The sequence below is a fragment of the Ovis aries genome, chromosome 23 (genome assembly GCF_016772045.2).
Source record: "Ovis aries strain OAR_USU_Benz2616 breed Rambouillet chromosome 23, ARS-UI_Ramb_v3.0, whole genome shotgun sequence".
Classification (NCBI taxonomy): Eukaryota; Metazoa; Chordata; class Mammalia; order Artiodactyla; family Bovidae; genus Ovis; species Ovis aries.
The window spans coordinates 57,992,411-58,011,018 of NC_056076.1; the positions used below are offsets into that span (position 1 = coordinate 57,992,411).

Sequence of the window (18,608 nt, forward strand, 5' to 3'; positions counted from 1 at the left end):
TTTGTGACCCCATGGAAATCCCGCCAGGCTGCTCTGTCCACGGGGTTTCCCAGGCAAGAATACTGGAGCGGGGCGCCACTGCCTTCTACAGCTATCTTCTGAACCCAGGTCTCCTGCATTAGCAGGTGGACTCTTTACCACTGAGTCACCTGGGAAGCCCTTAGTTAATATGCTCTTTTCCATTAAACTCACTCTTCTTCACAGCTAGTGACTTGGTGTGTTGGCCTCAATCTTCTTTAGGTCTAAATGGAAGCCACCTGTTCTGAGTGGAAAAAGGTATCTTGTTTATCCACGACAAATGAGGTTCCCCACACAACCTCTGCCTCCAGAGGACGTTAGCATAGTTGCACCGGGGGGAACCAGGTACCAAAGGTGGGGGGTGGGTCCAGCTGACGGGGCTGTGAAGTTCAAATATGCAGCCAGAGGGTTAAGTTTAAAGACCTGTACTTTAAAGATGAAGGGATGCAAAAGCAGGGTGGGAATAGGGAGCGGTGTCCTGCAGACTAGAAGTTCAGGAATCTTTTGATGGAGCAGTCAAAAACCGCCTTTCTCCTTGTAAATAGAAAGGAAAAGGATTCACTAAGAAGCTCCTGGAAGTTGAAGTTTCGGGAGGAAAGACTTAAAAACCATCTGGGACTCCACACAGTGATTTGGAGCTAAGGTTAAAAAAAAAAATGCTGAGCTGGTATTTGCACTCACGGTGGTTTGAAGACTCACACATAACTTCTCATACGTGTGAGTAAACGTGTTCCCACTATCTTCCCCTCTGGCGCTGACCTCACCTCCCTGGCACGTGTGGGGTTCAGGGGATGAATAGGGAACAATTACCTCACTAAGCAGGCCCTCAGTCACTTCAACCCTTCAGGTTCTGCTCACCTCTACAGGCTGACTGGTCCCCGCACTGGGCTGGGCAAGTATCTTTGAAAGACTCACCCTCAAGCATAGCTAGGAGCCTCTGGAGCCCAGGGGCCTTTGAAGAGGCCCCCCCCCCCCTCAATGTCAGGGCTTCTGTCTGAAGCCCCGCTCTGCAGCCACTGGGCAGGCTTTAGTAACACCCTGGAGCTCTCTTCTAGCCTTGGACCAAATGGAAACACTAAGGTTTTTTGCAGCGAAAAAAATAAATGAAGTTGGGTCATACTGGTAGGTGATGGGGGTGGCCGGCTAGGCTGGTCCCAAAAGGGAAGCAGAAAAACAGCCCCTGTCCAGTTTCCCTTAGTTTGTTCTAAAACAATCCTGAAAGTCAGGAGACGTGAAATTGGGATGACGTGCCCACGAGCCCTGACTATCAGCCTTTTTGTTCCAGCACCTGAGGGCCAGTACCCTCATCCATACCCTTACATGCTCCCGATTTCTGACTGCACAGAAATAAGACTAAGAAGAAAGGAACTTAGAAATCTCTCAAAGTCTGACTTTAAAGATTATTGCCCTGCTTAAACGAAAGTTAACACCTGTTTCTCCTGTTTGCTTTCCTCAATACAACCCTAATCACCATCCCCACATCACTGCCAAAGCCCGGCCTGCCTAGAGTCCCGAACTGCTCGGGAAGAAGATGAAGGCAAAGATAGACGATAATTTTTTCCCCTAGCAAGCTCCCTGTACAACTAGGGATTTTCCCTACGACTTCGGAAACAAGTTATCACAAGCTGGATGACTTAAGAGAACACACATTTCCTCCCCACCCTCTTAGTTCCGAAGCTGCAGTCTGGAACCAGAGTGTTTCCAGGGCAAAGCTCCCTCCAAGGGCTCTAGGGAGAACTTTTGTCTTTTGACCTCAACTAATTAAGTCTGCAAGCACTCTGGTCGCTCTCACATTCTCAGATTCCAGGTGGGTGTAGAAATTGGGTGGGGGACACTCTTCAACCCACTTCTTCCCCAGCCTCCCCTACTGGCCCTCCCTCCCCGGAGCCTGACCTCAACACTCAGCAGCAGAGCTTCACTTGGCTAGACGTGTGGTTTAGAGTGAGGAATGGAGACGCTGAGAGGGAGGAGGCTCTAGCAACGGGACAGAGGCTGGTTTTCTTCAGGAGGCTACGCTTATTTCTGTGGTAAAAGCGAAGTCTGTCAGGAAGGGAAAAGTATAGCAGAGAGTTGTCACTGCTCTTGCTACTGAGGCAAATTCTCTTCCCCAAGCCCGGCAACCAAAACGCCCAGACCCCCCGAAGCTTCTAGTAAAGATGGTTTCTGCGTGAGATAGCTAAATGAAGCAGCCACAGGAGGAGACACAGAGTTGCCTGCGCAGACGCCAGAAAGTGAAGTTGCTCAGTCGCGTCCGACTCCCTGCGACCCCATGAACTGCAGCCCACTAAGCTCCTCTGTCTATGGGGATTCTCCAAGCAAGAATACTGGAGTGAGTCGCCATTTCCTTTTCCAGGGGATCTTCTTAACCCGGGAAAGAAGCCAGGGGGCCTAGGGGTATTTATGGGATTGAAGCCTGGAGGGCGGTCTGAGGCGTGGCAAGGGTGGGGGAACCTGATTGGAAATAAGAAAAAGGTGAGGTAATGGTTCTCTCCACGTCCCAAAATGGAGGCTGTTAGCGCGATCTGAGGGTGGAGTTTCGGTATTCGAAGGTCAAAAGGTCACTGAGCCGGCCACTCGCGCATGCCCAGTTGTGTGGGGGGCGGGCAGGGTGTTGGCGGCGCCTAACCAGTCTCCATCAGCCCAGCTCCAACCAGACCCAGCTGAGTCCAAGTGCCTGGAGAACAGCTGGGCAGCAGGGCTGCTTGGAGGCCGTGGAAATCTCCAGAAACAGTGAAAACAACCTTGACTGGTGAAGGGGGGTGCAGTGGGCTTGACTGAGGGTTATGAGTCTATCCAGCCTCCTGAAGGCTGCTGTCCCAGGGCCCAGACCCCATGACCAGCGTCAACCACTCCAGACTGGTTTTGGAGGGGGGACCACTCAGTGTCTGAGCTGCAGGCTCGTCCACCTGTGGTGGAGCGGCAGTGACGGCAGAGTCCTGTATGTTTGTAGTCCGATTGAGACCCCGAACTAGAGCCTTAGAAGCTGAGCGGATCTCATGCTGGTTATTTTCCCACACAGCACCATCAGTTTGCTGGTAAATGTGAAAGCACTTGTTTTTAAACCATCACTTAAAAAAAAAAAAAATGCCCGAAATCTCGAGGCAGTATCAAAATACCTGTGCTGACTCAGAAAGATAATTTTTCAAGCATCAGCAGAAAGGGGAACGTACAGAATTTGCAATTTAAACCTCCTGCCCCGCCCCCACTCTCAGCTCTGTAAATACAGTGGAGACAGTACATTGAAGTGGGTGGGGGAATATGAGTTTTCACGTTTCTGTCTTGCCTCTGTAACTAGATTTAATTCAGTTCGATAGGTAATATTGGCAGGCACTGTGTGTGTGTGTTCTTGGCATTTACAGATGAATTAGACCCAGGGTCTGTTTCCACCTACCTCACAAAGCAACAACCCTGCTGGGCAAACAAACAGCTGAAATCTACAGTAAAGGCTAGCAAGAGACTAGGAATGAAATTTTATTTGAGAGACGAATTTTTCTTCAGGGAGAGGAGGAGGGACAAGTGAAGCAGGGAAAGAGCCAGAACTTGCAGCCTGTGTGTTTACATTTATAAATTCCTTCATTCCTTTGCTCAGCAAAGAGTTGTGGAGAGCTCTCTATGTACCAGGCCTCACCCTAGCTCCTGGGGAAAGATTATCACTGGGAAAGATTGTGTAGTCTTAGAACCTGAATTCTGTGTGAGGAAGGAGACATGTATGGATGTGAGAGTTGGACCATAATAGAAGGCTGAGCGCCGTAGCATTGATGCTTTCGATGCTTTCCATTGATGCTGGAAAAGACTCTTGAGAATCCCTTGGACAGCAAGGAGATCAAACCAGTCGATCCTTAAGGAAATTAACCTTGAATATTCATTGGAAGGGCTGGGGCTGAAGCTGAAGCTCCAATATTTGGCCACCTGATGCAAAGAGCTGACTCATTGGAAAAGACTCTGATGCTGGGAAAGGCAAGGAAGCAAGAGGAGAAGGGGGCGACAGAGGATGAGATGGTTGGATGACATCACTGACACAATGGACATGAGTCTGAGCAAGCTCAGGGAGATGGTGAAGGACAGGGAGGCCTAGTGTGCTGTAGTTGATGGGGCTGCAAAGAGTCAGACATGACTGAGGGACAGGACGACAACAGGGAGGCAAAATCCAGGAGGCTGGCAGATGTCCTAGAAGGAGAGAAGGTGGAGGAAACAGCACAAACAAAGGCTCTGGGGTGGCCAAGTGTCCATTTATCTGGAATGACCAGGATGTGGGGTGTATGCAAAGGGACGAGCGGGAGCAGGGAGTCGGTTGAAAGAGCCCACAGTGTGGTTCTGGAGACCCCAGCACATGGCATAGATTTACTCTTATAGCAAGAGGGTCCATTCAAGGTCGACAGGAGCCAGGAAAGAGATGGTGTCATTGGTTTAAACAAGGGAATGATGTTCCCAGATTTAGGATTCAGGACGGGTGTTGCAGTAACATGGACAGTATCTTACAAGAGAAAGAGTGGCCCGAGGGGTCTGTTGCAGTGGCCCAGAGGAAATCATGAAGCCTGGGCTACGGTGGTGGCTGAAGGATGGAGTGTGTTGGGTGGAATCGTGTCCTCCAGAAAGCTATGTTCAAGCTCTAACCCCTGGCACCTGTACATCTGACCTTATTTGTTAATAAAATCTTTGTGGATATGGTTAAGTTCAGATGAGGTCATACTGGATTGGAATGGAGCTTTATAAGAAGAGGGACATTTGAACCCAGAGACACGCAGGGAAAACACCACGTGACCCTACAGGCAGAGATGGAGTGTGCAGCTACAAGGACGGCTGGTAGCCATCAGAAACCTGGGGAGAGGCAGGAGGGGCTTCCCTCTCAGAGAGCGTCTCCGGGGAGAACCAGCCTTGCCAACACCTTGACTTCAGATCTCTGACCTCCAGGATCCATGAAAGGATAAGAACCTGTTGTTTTTAGCCCTGCAAGGTGATAACTTGTTATGGCAGCCCTTGGAAACCAGTAGGGAGAGGAAGGTTCCAACTCAGGAGCCGCTGTAGAGGTACAAGTAACAGGTATCAGGGACTGGTCAGATGCAGGGAGTGAAGGTTAGGAGGGCAGCAGGACGATTCCTGGATTCCTGGATTCCTGGAGTCCCACTGCGAGGAGCTGCATTCTACACTCTTGTGGGACTGACACACCTGCTTACGGGAATGCTTGATACACTAGTTCAGTTCAGTTCAGTCGCTCAGTCGTGTCCGATTCTTTGTGACCCCATGAAGCGCAGCACGCCAGGCCTCCCTGTCCATCACCAACTCTCGGAGTTCACTCAAACTCACGTCCATCGAGTCCGTGATGCCATCCAGCCATCTCATCCTCGGTAGTCCCCTTCTCCTCCTGCCCCCAATCCCTCCCAGCATCAGAGTCTTTTCCAATGAGTCAACTCTTCGCATGAGGTGGCCAAAGTACTGGAGTTTCAGCTTTAGCATCATTCTTTCCAAAGAACACCCAGGGCTGATCTCCTTCAGAATGGACTGATGGGATCTCCTTGCAGTCCAAGGGACTCTCAAGAGTCTTCTCCAACACCACAGTTCAAAAGCAGCAATTCTTCGGTGCTCAGCCTTCTTCACAGTCCAACTCTCACATCCATACATGACCACAGGAAAAACCATAGCCTTGACTAGACGGACCTTAGTCGGCAAAGTAATGTCTCTGCTTTTGAATATGCTATCTAGGTTGGTCATAACTTTTCTTCTAAGGAGTAAGCGTCTTTTAATTTCATGGTTGCAATCACCATCTGTAGTGATTTTGGAGCCCAAAAAAATAAAGTCTGACACGATTTCCACTGTTTCCCCAGGTATTTCCCATGAAGTGATGGGACCAGATGCCATGATCTTCGTTTTCTGAATGTTGAGCTTTAAGCCAACTTTTTCACTCTCCACTTTCACTTTCATCAAGAGGCTTTTTAGTTCCTCTTCACTTTCTGCCATAAGGGTGGTGTCATCTGCATATCTGAGGTGATTGATATTTCTCCCGGCAATCTTGATTCCAGCTTGTGTTTCTTCCAGGCCAGCGTTTCTCATGATGTACTCTGCATAGAAGTTAAATAAGCAGGGTGACAATATACAGCCTTGACGCGCTCCTTTTCCTATTTGAAACCAGTCTGTTGTTCCATGTCCAGTTCTAAATGTTGCTTCCTGACCTGCATACAGATTTCTCAAGAGGCAGGTCAGGTGGTCTGGTATTCCCATCTCTTTCAGAATTTTCCACAGTTTATTGTGATCCACACAGTCAAAGGCTTTGACATAGTCAATAAAGCAGAAATAGATGTTTTTCTGGAACTCTCTTGCTTTTTCGATGATCCAGCAGATGTTGCCAATTTGATCTCTGGTTCCTCTGCCTTTTCTACAACCAACTTGAACATCTGGAAGTTCACAGTTCATGTGTTGCTGAAGCCTGGCTTGGAGAATTTTGAGCATTACTTTACTAGCATGTGAGATGAGTGCAACTGTGCAGTAGTTTGAGCATGCTTTGGTATTGCCTTTCTTTCGGTAGGTGTTTAATAAACATGCATTAAATAAGTGTGGGCAAGGATGTGGAGAACACTTGTTGGTGGGAACATAAATTGTTTTAGCCACCATGGAAAACAGTATGAAGGTTCCTCAAAAAAATTAAAAATAGAACTACTGTAAGATCCAATCAGTCCATTTCTGGGTATTTATCTGAAGAAAACAAAAACACTAATTCACAAAGATACATGCACTTCAGTGTTCATAGCAGCATTATTTACAATAGCTAAGATATAAAAGCAACCTAAGTGTCCATCAACATATGAATGCATAGAGAAGTTTTATATATATATATATATAGTGTGGAATCGTACCAGCCATAAAAAGGAATGAAATTTCCATTTGCAACAACATAGACGGACTGGGAAGGTAGTATTCTTAGTGGAATATGCAAGACAGAGAAAGACAAATACTTAATGTTTTCACTTATTTGTGGAATCTAAGAAATAAATGAACAAATAAAACAGAAACAGACTTACAGAGAGAACAAACTAGTGCTTCCCAGGGGAGAGAGGGGTAGTCTGTGCGAAAGTCACTCAGTCGTATCCAACTCTTTGTGACCCCATGGATTATACAGTCCATGGAATTCTCTAGGCCAGAATACTGGAGTGGGTAGCCTTTCCCTTCTCCAGGGGATCTTCCCAACCCAGGGATCAAACTGAGTTTCCCGCATTGCAGGAGGATTCTTTACCACCTGAGCCACCAGGGAAACCCGAGAAGGGGAGGGGCAAAGTAGGTGAAGGGGACTGAGAGGCGCAAACTACTAGGGATAAAATAAGTAAGTTACAAGGATGTAACATACAGCACAGGGAATATAGTCAATATCTTATAATAACTTGGTATGGAATATAATCTATAAAAATAGCAAATGACTTTATTGTATACCGAAACCTAAAATAATATTGTGAGTCAACAATGCTTCAATAAAAAAATAAACAAACATGAGCTCACTCAGGTTTCATCTCTGGGCTCTGTCAGAGCCACTTTGCAACTAGTTATTTGTGCGGAAGTTGTGCCTGGAGGTAGGGTGAAGGCAGTGTGGCCGGAGCTGCCAGGAGGAGCACAGGAGGTTTGGAACCATGGTGGTATGTCTGCCCCTCTGATGGCAGGTCCTGGGGAGGAACACTGGACATCATGACGGAGTGGGGTGAGGTGGACCCCACGCTTCATCTCTGTGTCACCGCAGGCCACACCCTGACCTCTGCTCTTCTGGCCCTGATCAGAACATCTCGGACTTCTGCTCCTCCCACCTGGTCTGGGGCCCATCCCCTGCAGCCTACTGTTCCTCTCGAGGATCCTGCCTGGGGTCCTCAGGACCCGTGTCCCTGCTGCCTCCGCTGGTTCTTTGGATCAGTCACAGGCCAAGAAGCTTCTCTGCCTCCCTTTTCCCAGAAGACTCTCCAAAGATCTGGCTGGGGAGGCGGGGGCGGGGCGGGAGGTGGGGGGGGGGGGGGGGGTCGGCGGATGGTTAAGAAACCTTCATGCGCTGGTAGAATACCAGCTTCGCACACGATGCAGGGCCTGTGGGTGCAGTCTTAGCAGGTGACATGTCAGGAGGATGGAAACGTGGAAATGCCCCCAGAAATTAGGAGGTTTGAGCTGATCTGAGCAGTTTTGCAGAGAAGATATTAAAAATCCAGGAAGCAAAGTGTCATCAGATGGGCCCTAGGAGAAGCCGGCTGCTACTTCTCCTGTTTTCTCTCTGCCTTCAGGATTCCCGCGCTTGGCCCTCGTGATGAAACTGAGAAGCGAAACTGGGGCGTGAGGGTGCGTAAGGGGTGGAGGCAAGTTGCTCGCACTCAGGGCCCCTCCTGCTGCCTTGTGGCTTTGACTTACTCTGAGTTCAGATCCGTAGTGTCTTTTCAAGCCAACCCTCAGTGTTTCTGGGTCCTCTGAAAAGCTCAGCACAGTAACAGTGATGGACATGGAATGAGCATGTTCAGCCGTTCAAAATGGTCTTGTCCTCCTGAAGTCTCTGGGCTGACCCTCCCACCCCGTGAGTCCCCATGAGAGCGGAGCCTCCACCCAGAAACTTGAGATGGGGAGACGGAGGACACAGCGGGCCCCTGATGGAGGTGGGGCACCCCTCGCTCCCCGTCCCCCGCCGTGCAATTGAAGGGATTTTACTCCATGGCTGCTCTTCTTGCGTAACGTCCTCTGTGCTCTCTCTGCAGTCGGGCAGATGGAGCGGTTACCCCCTGCTGTCTCGGGGAGGGATGTGGTGAGGGAAAAGCAAAACCAGCCTGTATTCTAGATTCTGAGCTCCTGGGCGTTAAAATGCCTAAAATGTCAGGGTTAGTGCGTTTTCAGAACAGTTAGAAGATCCAGGGAGGCCAGACCCCCTTCCCAAAGCACCACCCCTCCCTGTCTGTCCTGCTGTGTCTGTCTCGATAGCACCATCGCTGCTGATGATACAGGCACACTGCTTCTTCTCTGTGCCCCCACGGGTAGGTGAGCACCCTGGGATGGAATGTAGAGTACTTGGCCTTGCTTACCTTTGCATCCCTGCCACACAGAACGTGGTCTAGCAGAGAGTGGGGGTTCATTCAATATTTGCTGGATGAACAGACTATTTTGAGCAGAGACAGACTTCCCCTAATGAGAACGAAATGCTGCTGGTTGGGGAACAAAGGAGAGGACAGAGGTACCTGGGGCATCTCTGCTGAGGTCCAGGCATGGAATTAGCATATTAGCAAATGTGGAATTAGTGCATTAGCTAATATGGAATTAGCACTGTTGTTGAGTTGCTCAGTTGTGTCCAACCTGTCCTTCACCATCTCCTGGAGTCGGTGATGCCATCCAACCATCTCATCCTCTGTCGTCCCCTTCTCCTCCTACCTTCAATTTTTCCCAGCATCAGGGTCTTTTCCAGTGAGTTGGCTCTCACTTATATGGAATATGGAATTAGCGTGTTACCTAGCATTAGCACGTTAGCTTCCAGGGGGGAAAGGCCGGGCTCCTGGGAAGCAGCAGGACTGGGCCTTGTGGGGTCTCCCCCGATGGCCCATCAGGTCTCGGTCCCTGGTGTGGCGCAGAAAGGGCAGGAGCCACCAGACCGGAGGCCACGTGGGCCAGGACACGGCGGATCAGCGGATCAGCAGCACTGGGATGGCGTATGGGCTGATATCACAGCCCTGCAGCTCAGCGAGGAGGACCTCCACAGACCAGGGAGGACGTCCCCTGGCATCTGCAAATGTGCCGTCGAAATGATAGAGTTACAGTCATTTCCTTGGCAACCCACTCCAGGATTCTTGCCTAGAGAATCCCTTGGACACGGGAGCCTGGTGGGCTATGGTGCGTAGGGCCTCGAAGAGTTGGACATGACTGAAGCGACTTAGCATGCACGCAAAGGCATTTTCTTACACTCACGTGTCCAGGCAGATTCAGGCCACCCACCTGTGAGGCCCCTGGCTTCTGTTGCACACACGTGCTGTTCTCCTTCTGTTAGTGACGTGAAGAGAGGTGGAGGGTTGGGGAAGGTGCATGTGGTCATTGTATATATGTGTGAAGCAAATGAACTTTAAACTAGTGGGTTGTGTTTTGGTGGTTTTTTTTTTTTTTTTTTTGGTGAGGGGAGGCGGATGGAAGTATCCAAAGCTATTTTGAGCACAGCAGGCACATCATGCTATTTGCCCAGCATTGGCTGGGTGTCTTTCCACTCCTTAGGCCAGGCCCCACAGTCTCCAGACCAACCTTCCTAATATTTTCATCTATACACACCAGGTTCCAGCCAGACTGGACCCTATGTCGCTCTGAGCTGTTAATCCTCTCCTATTGGCGCTCTTTAAGTATGGCCAATTACGCAGGAAGTTTATGTGTTCAGAAAAAACTGGTTAGGTCAGAGTCTCTTTCTGTTGTGAGCATGCTCAGTTTCATCTGACTCTTTGCAACCCCATGGACTGTAGCCCAGAGAGCTTCTCTCTTCTCCAGAGAGCCTCTTTTTAGCAATTAGATTCATTCACTACGGGCTTCCCTAATGGCTCAGTTGGTAAAGAATCTGCCTGCAAGGCAGGAGACCCTGGTTTGATCCCTGGATGGGGAAGATCCCCTGGAGGAGGAAATGGCAACTCACTCCAGTATTCTTGCCTGGAGAATCCCATGGACAGAGAAGGCTGGCGGGCCCCAGTCTACGGGATCACAAAGAGTTGGACACGACTGAGTGACTAACACTTCCACTTCACTCAGTATATGGACTCTAAAGTAATCACATGAATTTCTTTAACATATCCTTGAAAATTCACATTTCCAGGAGCATGGCAGTGAGCAGAGGCCAGTGGACTGGCAGTGAAGTTTGAATCCCATCTGGGCACCACGAGGGCTGAGGACAACCAGTTACTGATTAACATGATTTTTTCCCCTCTCTGTTAACGTGTGATATCACAAAAGAACAAAGATAAGCACCATGGAATTCAGACCTGTGCCCAGTTGTCTAAAGAGAAGGAATCTCACCTATGAGTTTGTAAAGCACCATTTTTACCAATATTTTCTACCCATTGAATTGTTCCTAGAGTCTACCAGCTGTGGAGAAGTCCCCACAGGCCAAGTGGTAAGGGTTACATCAGTTATCATCTGGTGGGAGCTGAAGCCAGCCTTGTCTATACGTTATGGAGGATGAGAAGGATATGGCTGTATCCCAAAGAACCTTCATCGCAATCATGATGCTGAATGCCGAATGCCCAGGTTAGAGGCAAACATCTGATTCCTGATAAATGGAATATTTCCTGCCATATCTGTAAACAAAGGACATCACAGTCCTCAGCGATTGCAGCCACCAGTGGGTGGTGAGCTGGTGAGCACAGAGGAAACAAACTCAGGATGTGAAAACACAGGATGCTGGCCCCAGAGAGCTGAGGTGAGAATCAAAGACATGATGTCAGTGAGCCCAGACTGTAGTATCTTCCGATACGTGTGAAACCATTAAATTCCTTAACTTGACACCTACTTTTCTATTAAACAGTCATCTTTTGTTCCTACTACCTGATCTTTGTTGCAAAACTATATATCCTAGCTCCCCCCTCCCAGTCCCCAGCTCAGAGCAGTTCTCTCAGGGTTACTTGAGAGGCTGCCTCCCAGGTTTGAAGTCCTAAAAATTCCCACCTAATAAAAACCCAAGTGCTGCAGCAGTAAAGAGTCTGCCTGCCAATTTAAGAGGTGCAAGAGACACAAGTTCGATCCCTGGGTCAGGAAGATCCCCTGGAGGAGGAAATGGCAACCCACTCCAGTATTCTTACCTGGAGAATTCCATGTACAGAAGAGCCTAGCTGGCTACAGTTCATGGGGTTGCAAAGAGTCAGATACGCTTGATCACAAACACTTCAATGAAACACAATTCAACTTTTGGGTTGCGAATGTTTTTTAGTCAACATCCCCTTGAGAATGGGTCTAACACTGGCCCCTGTATATATTCTAACTATGAATAGGAATGCTGTGGGCTTATTATTTTTTTACAACTATTTTTAAACCAATTATTTATTTGAATAGGTAATACACACAGCACAAAATGCACAAAGTAGCCAGTGAAAGGGTGTGAGGTGACAGACAAGTCTTCTTTCTGCCCTTCACCCAGTCGCCCGTCCCCAGAGGCAACCACCATCATCAGAGTTTATTTTAGTTCTAAAGAGAGTGACGGGACTCAGCCCTACATGGAATTAGGAAGCTGTGTAACGTCACAACTAGGACCTGGACCCAGGCAGATTCTGTTCAGAGCCAGGCTGCACCACATCCTGACCCAGAGCCCAGACGCCAGCAGGATTTGTCCCATTGGATTGTTGAGATAATTAAGTGAGCAAAGCGCTGCAGTCTTAGCACAGCCCCCGGCACATATTTACACTCCATAAGTGTTGGCTATTCTAGGCGCTGATAGGCGACTGAGCGTGGAGGAGCGTGGAACGGAGGAGCGAGGCACGCTGACTACTCTCCAGGGATATCCTTCAGCCCTGTTACCCTAAGTGTGGTCCCCGGAAATCCCTGGGAGTTTGCTGGAAACTCAGGATCGCACACCCTTCCCCAGACCTGCCCAGGCTCCACGGGCGACCTGCACACGTGTGACAGTTTGAGAAGCTCTGTCCTCCACAAGCCCAGGGTCCTTGAGAGAACGGGCTGTGACCTCCACCTCTGGGAAGCCAGAGATGCTGTTTCTCCACCTTCGGACAGGAGCCCCTTAGAAATCTCAGGATGAAAACGCCAGACAAAACATTCTTAAGGGAAAAGCCTCTTCCCCTCCCACTCCCCAGCTTTCTTTTCCACGTTGGACTTCCCAGGCCCAATCACCTGTGACCTCCAGTGTGGCTGGAAAGTGTCCTCTTTTGTCCTGCAGCTTGACAGCAACCCAATGGGGGGCTGGGGGCGGGTGGCGTGTTGTTTTCAAAGTGATACAGGAGACGCAGTGGAGCCTGCCCAACAAGCTGCAGGGCTGCCAGGATGCCAACTGGGGCGCCAAGGTCCTGGCAGTGGGGGGTTGTCTTAGTCAGGGCTTGTCACTAAAAACCAGGTCCGCGTGGGGTGAGAGATGGGAGGCTGGAGGGGCTCAGGAGCTGACAACTGCTGCTGTCTGCCACGTGTTTCAACCCTTAGCTATGAGTACATGACATGCAGAAAGCACCCCTTGCCTTTAAAATATTATTGCATACTCTGATGAGCTTCCCTAATGGCTCAGCGTAAGGAATCTGCTTGCCAATGCAGGAGGTGTGGGTTCAATCCCTGGGTTGGGAAGACCCCCTGGAGAAGGAAATGACAACCCACTCCAGTATTCTTGCTTGAAGAATCCCATGGACAGAGGACTGGTGGGCTACAGTCCCGGGGTCACAAAAGTGACAGACACGACTGAGCGACTAAACAACGTACGATGATGGGGGATACGTGTCATTATACATGTGTCAAAATCCATTGGATGTACAGCACCAAGGGTCAACCCTAATGTCAGCTATGGACTTAGGGTGTTAACAATATGTCAGTGTAAGTTCATTATTATAACAAGCGTGCCACTCTGGGTGGGGGGTGTTAGCAGTGGGGGAGGGATGGGGGGGCAAAAGGGAAACCTCAGTACCTTCCTCTCAATTTTGCTCTGGATCTAAAACTATTCTAAAAGAGAACATACAACTCGTCACTGGATCAGCTATAGACAAGAAAAGAAAACCAAAGTTGAGGCATGGGGCAGCGTGTTTTTCAAAAAATATTTCAAAAAATATTTCAGAAATAACTTAGAGCTAGGTTGTCCAATCAAGAAGACTTCAATTCAGTTCAGTCGCTCTGTCGTGTCTGACTCTTTGTGACCCCATGGACTGCAGCACGCCAGGCCTCCCTGTCCATCACCAACTCCTGGAGTTTACTCAAACTTATGTCCATTGTGTCAGTGATGCCATCCAGCCATCTCATCCTCTGTCATCCCCTTCTCCTCCTGCCTTCTATCTTTCCCAGCACCAGAGTCTTTTCAAATGAGTCAGTTCTTCGCATCAGGTGGCCAAAGTATTGGAGTTTCAGCTTCAACATCTGTCCTTCCAATGATATTCAGGACTGATTCCTTTAGGATGGACTGGTTGGATCTCCTTGATGTCCAAGGGACTCTCGAGAGTCTTCTCCAATGCCATAGTTCAAAAGCATCAATTCTTCAGCACTCAGCTTTCTTTAGGAGAAGGAAATGGCAACCCACTCCAGTGTTCTTGCCTGGAGAATCCCAGGGACGGCGGAGCCTGGTGGGCTGCCGTCTATGGGGTTGCACAGAGTCGGACACGACTGAAGTGACTTAGCAGCAGCAGCAGCAGCAGCAGCTTTCTTTATAGTCCAACTCTCACATCTGTACATGACTACTGGAAGAAACATAGCTTTGACTAGACAGACCTTTGTTGGCAAAGTATTGTCTCTGTTTTTAAATATGCTGTCTATATTGGTCATAGCTTTTCTTCCAAGGAGCAAGCGTCTTTTAATTTCATGGCTGCAGTCACCATCTGCAGTGATTTTGAAGCCCAATAAAATAAAGTCAGCCACTGTTTCCATTGTTTCCCCATCTATTTGCCATGAAGTGATAGGACCAGATGCCATGATCGTGGTTTTCTGAATGTTGAGGGGTTTTTAAAATTTATTTATTTTATTGGAGGCTAATTACTTTACAATATTGTAGTGGTTTTTGCCATACATTGACATGAATCAGCCATGGGTGTACATGTCTTCCCCATCCTGAACCCCTCTCCCATCTCTCTCCCCATCCCATCCCTTAGGGCCATCCCAGTTTTAAGCCAACTTTTTCACTCTCCTCTTTCACTTTCATCAGGAGGCTCTTTAGTTCTTCTCCGCTTTCTGCCATAAAGGTGGTGTCATCTGCATATCTGAGGTTATTGATATTTCTCCCGGCAATCTTGATTCCAGCTTGTGCTTCTTCCAGCCCAGCATTTCTCATGATGTACTCTGCATATAAGTTAAATAAGCACAGTGACAATATACAGCCTTGACATACTCCTTTCCTGATTTGGAACCAGTTTGGTGTTCCATGTCCAGTTCTAACTGTTGCTTCCTGACCTGCATACAGATTTCTCAGGAGGCAGATCAGGTGGTCTGGTATTCCCATCTCTTTCTGAATTTTCCACAGTTTGTTGTGATCCACACAGTCAGAGGCTTTGGCATAGTCAATAAAGCAGAAGTAGATATGTTTCTGGAATGCGCTTGCTTTTTTGATGATCCAGTGGATGTTGGCAATTTAATCTCTGATTCCTCTGCCTTTTCTACAACCAGCTTGAACATCTGGAAGTTCATGGTTCACATATTGTTGAAGCCTGGCTTGGAGAATTTTGAGCATCACTTTACTAGCATGTGAGATGAGTGCAATTGTGCGGTAGTTTGAGCATTCTGAAACTCCAGGCCACCTCATGTGAAGAGCTGACTCGTTGGAAAAGACTCTGATGCTGGGAGGGATTGGGGGCAGGAGGAGAAGGGGACGACAGAGGGTGAGATGGCTGGATGGCATCACTGACGCGATGGACGTGAGTCTGAGTGAACTCCAGGAGTTGGTGATGGACAGGGAGGCCTGGCGTGCTGTGATTCATGGGGTCGCAAAGAGTTGGACACAACTGAGCGACTGAACTGAGCTGAACTGAACTGAATGGTCAAGTGGTTTTCCCTACTTTCGTCAATTTAAGTCTGAATTCGGCAATAAGGACTTCAGCTCTATGTGACTAGTGAGTGCTGGAAACATGCGTGGTGCCACTGAGGGACTGAATTTAAATTTTTATTCAGTTAATTTATTAACACTTGTAAAAATGTTTAAATGATGCATGACTGCATTAAGAAAAAATTTAAGTGGGTTCAGAACCGTCTGGATTATGTGAGTCTACTCCTTCAACTGTTAATATCATGAATCTCAATACAGATCAAGTGTTTCCAGTGAAGAGTATCCAAATTGGGTATAAAATACACACCAGATTTTGAAGACTTGTTACCAAAAACGGTAAGGTATTTCATTAACAACTTTCATATGGTTTGTACATTGAGGTAATATTTTGGTTATACCAAGTGAATAATATATAATATTAAAGTTTATATTATTAAAGTTCACCTATGTCTTTAAACTTTAAAAAAATTTGGCTTCCAAAAACTTTTTTTTAATTCCATTTGTGGCTTACCCACAAACACTGCTGGTGGGAATGGAAAATGGTACAGCTGCTTTGAATAACAGTATGATGTTTCCTCAAAATGTTAGACATAGTTACCCAGCAATTCTACTTTTAGCTATTTACCCAGAAGAACTGAAAACATATGTCCACACAAAAATGTCTATACAAATGTTCATAGCAGCATTACCCATAATAACTACAAAGTGGAAATAGCCCAAATGCCTATCAACTGATGAATGGGCAAAAATAAGTATGGTAGGTTCATATAATGTAATATTGCTCAGCCATGAAAAGAAGTACTGAGAGATGCTCTAACAAGGGATGACCCTTAAGAGCATTATGCCAAGTGAAAAAGGTAGACCAAAACCCCACCTATTGTATGATTCCATTTACAGCAGGCATCAGAGAGATTGTGGTTCCGTTTTAGACCACCACAATGAAGCAAGTTGTATCAATTTTTGGTTTCCTAGTGCACATGACGGAGAAGGCAATGGTACCCCACTCCAGCACTCTTGCCTGGAGAATCCCAGGGATGGGGGAGCCTGGTGGGATGCCATCTCTGGGGTTGCACAGAGTCGGACATGACTAAAGTGACTTAGCAGCAGCAGCAGTGCGCGTGAAAGTTATGTTTACACTATTAAGTGTGTGATAATATTATATCTTTTAAAAATGCATATATGACATTAAAATAACACTTCATTGATAAAAAAATGCCAACTGTTATCTGAGACTTCCAGAGTCATAGTAGAGACAATAAAGATCCCTGATTACAGATCGCCATAAAAAATATAATAAGGATGAAAACGTTTGGAACATTGTAAGAATTCCCAAAATGTGGCACAGAGACATGAAGGGAGCAACTGCTGTTGAGGAAATCATGTTAATAGACTTGCGAGATGCTGAGCTGCCCCAAACCTTTGATTTCTCAAAATAGAATGCAGTGTCTGCAAAACACAATAGAGGCAATAATAAAACATAACAAAACAAGGTTCACTTGCATATGGAATGTCCAGAAGAGGCAAATGAATAGAGACAAAAATTAGAGTTTGCAAAGGGATGGGGGACAGGAGAATAGGAAGTGGTATAGGGCTTCTTTGGGGGATGATGAAAGTCAGTTCAGTTCAGTTCAGTTCAGTCGCCCAGTCGTGTCCGACTCTTTGCAACCCCATGAATCTATTCTGGAAGTAAACAGAGGAAATGGTGGCACAGTTTGTGAGCATACTTGTCACGTGTGTGGCTTGCATGAAATCTCTATTGGACAGCGCTGATTTAAATGAAACTGGGGGCTTCCCTGGTGGTCCACTGGCTAAGACTCCACACTCCCAATGCAGGGGCCCCAAGTTCGATTCCTCATCGGGAAACTAGAGCTCACATGCCACAACTAAGGATCTGGTCAGAAGACTTGGATTGGCATATTTACACCATTGATACTATGTTTAAAATAGATAATGAATAAGAACCTACTGTACAGTACAGGGAACACTACACAATGCTCTGGGGTGAACTAAACGGGAAGGAAACCCCAAAAAGAGGGGATATACGTGTATAAATATAGCTGATTCACGTTGCTGTACGGTAGAAACCTAACATTGTAAAGCAACTATACTCCAATAAAACTTAAAAAAAAATAAAGTAAATGAAATAGCTTCTTCCCCAGCTGTCACTAGTGAGGGGACAGAATTTACCCAGAGCTAATCAACACATGGTGAGTTTTGTTACACCCTGCCCTACCCCCTAGGGGATATTTGGCACTGCCGAGAGACATTCTTGGTTGCTAACTGGGGTAGAGATGACAGGTAGAGATTGCTACTGGCCAGAGATGCTGCTAAAAACATTCTGCAATGCATGTGTGGCTGCCCAGGACAAGGAGTTATATAGTCCAACTGTCAGGAGCATCGAGTTGGGAAACTGCACCAGGAGTTGCTCGGAGTTTCCCAGCCTCCTTTGCACCATCTCAGCCTCTCAGACTGCCCTGAGGTCAAAAGGTATGTTCTGGGCATGCTCCTCCCAGGACGCTTTCTCCTGGAGTCCAGCCACTTCACAGGCATTCTCAGGCTGGAAGTTCCTCTGGACACCATAGAGACATTTGAGGCACCCTAATTATGTGGATCCTAATGTGGATTAGCTGTGGCGTCCATGACTCTATCCTTTCTCCCTGAGGCTTCCTGAATTCCAAAATGTTATGTGCTTACTAAGTCGTTTCAGTCGTGTCCAACTCTGTGTGACCCTATGGACTGGAGCCCGCCAGGCTCCTCTGTCCATGGAATTCTCCAGGCAAGAAGACTGGAGTGGGCTGCCATTTCCTCCTCTAGGGGGTCTTCCCGACACGGGGATCAAACCCGCGTCTCCTGCGTCTCCTGCATTGCAGGCAGACTCTTTACTGCTGAATAACTGGGGAAACTCCCCAAAGTGTTATACTTTATTTTTATTTTATTTTTATTATTTTAGCCATGC

At 47.6% G+C, this 18,608-nt stretch overlaps 1 protein-coding gene across 4 annotated transcripts in view; it reads right to left on the bottom strand.

Moving 5' to 3' along the window:
• The window catches only part of ALPK2 (alpha kinase 2), a 140,920-nt gene that overhangs the window by 56,721 nt on the left and 65,591 nt on the right, over positions 1 to 18,608 (bottom strand). The gene's annotated exons all lie outside the window — the stretch shown is intronic.